Source organism: Vigna angularis, chromosome 5 (genome assembly GCF_016808095.1).
Source record: "Vigna angularis cultivar LongXiaoDou No.4 chromosome 5, ASM1680809v1, whole genome shotgun sequence".
Taxonomy (NCBI): domain Eukaryota; kingdom Viridiplantae; phylum Streptophyta; class Magnoliopsida; order Fabales; family Fabaceae; genus Vigna; species Vigna angularis.
This window is the reverse complement of record NC_068974.1, coordinates 4428904-4434564: the sequence shown is the minus strand read 5'-3', so window position 1 is coordinate 4434564 and position 5661 is coordinate 4428904.

The window sequence follows — 5661 nt, the reverse complement described above, 5'->3', positions numbered from 1 at the left end:
TAGTGGAAGAAGGGGTGTTATTTCAGCCACCAATAAAAAAATGTTTCTTTTATTAATTAATTAAAAATAAATGAAAATGAAATTATGAGATAAAAGGAAAATGTTGTGATGTGTGTTTGAGGTAGTGGAAGTAAATAAAGCTGACAGTTGTATTGGGTAACTGAACTGAGCAGGAGTCCAAATTACAAAACTAGGTCTAAAGAGCTTTTAGGGTTCTAATTTTATAATTTTTAATTTAAATGCGCTAGTTCAAAATTTAAATATTATAATTATATAATTCAGAACGGTGTCATTCAAGTTTTTCATATGTTGTAATTTATTCTCTAATTAAATATATGAAGTTGTAAAAGTAGTTTTTAATGACACATGGTTTGACATTTAGTATATTATATGAACTTAAAAAAGTTATTTTTAGCTAATTTTGTGTGATTTTCTTAAAAAGTTTAAATAATTAATAAGCATATTTATAGTTTTATGTTTTTATTACCTTTTCATTTGCTTGAAAAAATATATATAACACATAATTACACACACTGATTAAATTATAACTCAGTTATTGTAAACAAAAATGAATGCAGCCATTCAATTAGTTTAACTAAAGAAATTAATTATTTTCTTAATCCAACTAGATATATTTTGATAATCAATATTAAGTTATGGGTTGTTGCATACTAACAATAAATATTAATCTAATCATATATATATAATATATATATATATATATATATATATATATATATATATATATATATATATATATATATATATATATATATATATATATATATGTGTGTGTGTGTGTGTGAGTGTGACTTGTTCCTCTCCTACCTAATGATTTCAAGATTCACTTGGAAGGCAAGTGAAGTAATACATACCGGTAGCCAAGATTCTAGAACATAAGAACATAAATAAAAAGAAAATGGAATTCATATATTTAATAGAAATTAGTGGCTCAAATAATACATTTTCTTAATATATTATCATAATGTGTTAGTGAAAGTTTTTATATTTTTTTGTCCAAAAATTATTCGAAAACTTCAAATTATAAAAAAAAATGTATTTCGTAATAAGAAATTTAAATACATATCATGCTTTATCAACCTATGAAGTTGCGTTTTTTTTTCTCAATGTGAAAATTTTATTATATTTTATTTTTCTTAAAAAATTTATGATTTTATCATTATGTAATATTTATTGTATTTAAACGATAGTAATGACTAATCATTTATATTTTTGCATTTATTACTTTATTTCTTAAAATCTAAGTTTTAATTATGTATTCATTTTTCTATTTATGTATTGTCTTTAGTTTTCAACAACCTATATATTATTTGATATCACTTTCTTCTAAAAAAAGCATATTATATAAAAAAAAATAGAAACTAAAACACAATTAAATTTAGTATGATAAGTATTCAAGGTTCAGATTCACAAATATTCAATAAAATATTTTATTATTCAATATAGAACTTTTTTGTAAAGAAAAAATCAGAAATTATTTCAAGACACACATATGTTTAAGTTTGTAATACACTCAAAAAAAAGTATGAAGTATTGATGAAAATACTCCAATCAACTTCTCATCTTTATAAACAATTTCCTACATTTTTTTCTTTATGAAACTTTAATAAATATCTACTTAATAATAACACTATATTTTCAAATAATTTTTTTTTTGTTTTCATTTCTTCTAAATCTAAGCTATACGTTGATTTATTTATTCCAATAACTTATTTATAAGCTAAACTATATGACTCTAGGCTCCCCTTAGTTTCTTATCTAAATTTTCATTCTTCACTTTTTTTCATAGAAAACTTAAAATAAATTATTCATTTCTCAATTTTTCATTTTTAATTTGTTAATTTTTTTAGTAATATCTTAAATTCAAATGTTGGATTTAAGTTTATTCCATTAAAGATATTAATTTTATTAATAATATATTTATCTATTATAAAGAGAGGGATGAATAAGTGGTCCAATTGGCAAAAAAAGGAGCAATATTTTGGTGTGGTATAAGACCCTACAATAATTGCAAACCATAGAATAGTAGTGATGCTTGCATTATCCAAAGAGGGTAAATATGTTAATAATTTAAATTTTGAGGCCATAACAAAGGATAACCATATGCTTTTGTTGATCTTGAAAATGACATCACCAATTTGTTTAATTTTATCCACTAACGAAGAGTTTTGAATGAGGGCCACACACATCATCAAATAAAACTTTGAACCTCATTTCATACTTCATATAAAGTACAATATTACATAGTGTACCAAATTATTCATTGAATCCCTTCGTCTCACCTTTTTTTCTCATTTTTTTTCTTCTTCAAATTTTCCATTAATAAAGTCAAAGTTCAGTAGTGATGGTGACCGTAGAATAGTGGAGTAGGGAGTTTTAAATAATTCATGCTCTTTTTCTTCTTTTGTCTTTTTCTTATTGAGTTTTTCTGTCTAATATAGACATGAAATAAAAAAAACTATGTATTGTTATAAGTAGTAAAAATAGGTTTGGTTGGTTATATAGTTCATAGGAAAAAAATTACACTAGTTTGTAAAATCATTTATCTTAAATTGATTTGGGTTATTTTCAATTAATTTATTTAATTTTTGGGTTATATAACATCTTATTTAATACTATTAAAACTATTATAAGAATCATCACACATTAATAGTTAATTATGTGAAATATATATATATATATATATATATATATATATATATATATATATATATATATATATATATATATATATATATAAAAGATTAGTGCTGTCAAAATGAGCTAGAACCTGCGAGCCAATCCAGTCCACTACTGGTTTGAGCCGGGTTGAGTTTGAAAAAAATAAAATTTTTTAAACAGATCAATTTTCAACCGGGCTCACTTAGAACCCGACTCACCACTGGCTCACCCGGGTTGAACTCGTGGTGAGCCGGGTTGGCTCACCAACCCACCTAGTTTAATTTAATTATTTATTATTTTGTGTTTTAATATTATTAGTTAACATTTTTTATTCTATTGTAAATGGGAATATAGAAAAGGACGTTTCAAGAGAACAAAATATTATAAATCTATCAATTCAAGACTCTAATCTTATAAATGGATAAGTAAAACAAAATTTATTAATATTATAAAGTTATTTATTCGTTTTTTGGGTTTGTTTTTGGATTACATTTGAGTTGTATGTTAATTTTTTATTATTTTGAATTGTCTTTGAAGTTTAACATTATTATAGAGTGAAATTATTTAAATTTGAATTAGAAAAAATCATAAGTTTTTTTTATTTAAAAAAAAACTTGTAATTAAGTGAGCTAATGAATCAATCTGTTTAACCCACTAACCCGTGGTGGGCCCGGCCGAGTTTAGACTTTTTCAGCTCACAAATAAATGAGTCGGGTTAGGTCGACTCACTAAGTAGCCAACATGTGGTGAGTCGGGTCGGGTTAGGCTGAGTGGCCTGTTTTGACAGCACTATACAAGATCCTAATTTATTAAGAGTTTTATCACGCTAAAATAAAACTGTAATATCAGAGTTTTACAAAATATCATATAAATGTAAAAAGTAAAATCCTAAATTAAGTTTTTGCTCCAACACCACTAAGCACCTGCTCAACCAAAATATTCTCATTTGTTCACACTATCAAGGTAATCATATCAAACAAGAAAAAAAAACACACACACACATACATACACAAACAAAGATAAAAGGGTGACGTAATTTTACCAAAGAACAAACTTACAATTGAGTTATGAACATAATAATTAAGCACAAGTGAATCAAACCATTCCAAAGCATACAAACAGTAATTCTAGACTTGACCATCCGGATACATGTATTGATGTAGAACTATGACAGGTTATGCATTTGTGGTGGCCTCTAATGTTCTATAGAGTCATTGTTAATGAGTTTCATTCTATCACACACAAGGTTAGTCCTTTAATGCCTTAGGTCAAGGTAAAACCCCTAGACTATGACTTTTTACTCCTTTCACCACATACCTCACCCTTCTCTGCTTGAGATGTTAAGACAATATCGTCTAGAGACCGTCTAGCATCTCAAGTTTTGAAGTTGAACAAAAGCATTAAACAAAATATTATTTTGTATGAAAGGTTATTTTAAAGAAATAGTGTCTAAGAGAAAATTATTTTGGAACATCTTTTGTAGACGAAAACAAGCTTATAATAATGTTTTCTAGACTATATTGTCTTATGAACAAAGTTTCATTAACAGTGTATAATAAAAGGAAGTGTATTTCTTAATTAATCATCTAATAGACGATATGTGTAACAAACAGTGTTTTATGAACAACATATGCCCAAACGAACAACTTTTACAAGCTATCATTTTATGAACAGAAGCGTCTATCTCAATGATGACACTAAAACATAAAATATGTTTTATTAAAAACCAATGTTAATTCAAGCAAACGTCTTATGAAATGTACCATCTAACAAAAGACTGCTAAACGTTGCTTATCTCAAACAATTTTTTATAAAGCATATAATGTTTTACACCATCTGATGATCATATATGTTGAATGCTTTATTAAACGATGCATTTATTAATGAAATGAAAAATGATAAAATGTTTTGAACACGCAATATGACCTAATGCTTATCAATGTTCAAAATATTTAATGCATGTACAATAAAGTGCTTCAATTCTTGTATTCCTTGTTCTTGATATTTGTGAAGATCACAAAAACAGAAAGACTTTATCAGAATCACTACATCCAAGAAAAAAATATTGAGAGATATGAAGAACATTCTGGGAATGTTTCCTTCAAGACTTCTATTTTGACACATCGTACAAGCTACGATTTGCTAAAAGCTATGACAAAGCACTGTATCTCTACAAGGTAGGCTTGAGTTTGACTTCTCACCAAAAGGTTATATGCTCTACATGACGTCAACCTCTCTGTCTAACGATCATTTCTTAAGAAAAGCTATAAATAGACGGAAGCTTGAAGAGAACACAAGAAGGATAATATAGAGATCATTTGAATGCTAAAACAAGCTTAATGTGCTTATACACCGTTTAAAGCTATATTTTCTAAGAGAGAAAAAAACATTAGCAAAATCTCATATTTCTTTGTATTATTTCTATTCTCTCTTTGAGAGTTATCATTATGTATTTGCTCATAACACTAAATGTGTTGTACATTCTAAAGAGAATTAGAACACTTGGTGTTTAGCTTAGTTGAGTTAAACTTCTAGACGAGTTGTTTAGGGTTGAACCATAAGTGGTTAGAATACTTGTATACTGGAGTGGTTAAACATAGATTAGTCGTGTTGACTAGGTGAACCAGAAGTGGTGAGAATAGTCGTTGTAAACTTGGAAAGGTAAAACTTGTGTAATCTTCTTAAAGATTAGTGAAACCCATTAAGAGTTCTTAAGGAAGAACTAGACGTAGCTCAGGTTAAGTGAACCAGTATAAAATTTGTATTTTGTTGATTTTCTCTTTGAAATGTTTTCCATATACACACTTTGTAAAACCAGTGTTTAATCATCCTATTTAAATTATATATCTTTCATAATCTATTAGATGTTGTTTTGAGAAAGAATTTTAAAAACACTACTCACTTCCCTCTATTACTTTTCTGTGATTTCATGAGATTAAATGGTTATTAGAGTGTCAGGAAACGCCCCAATACTGAATC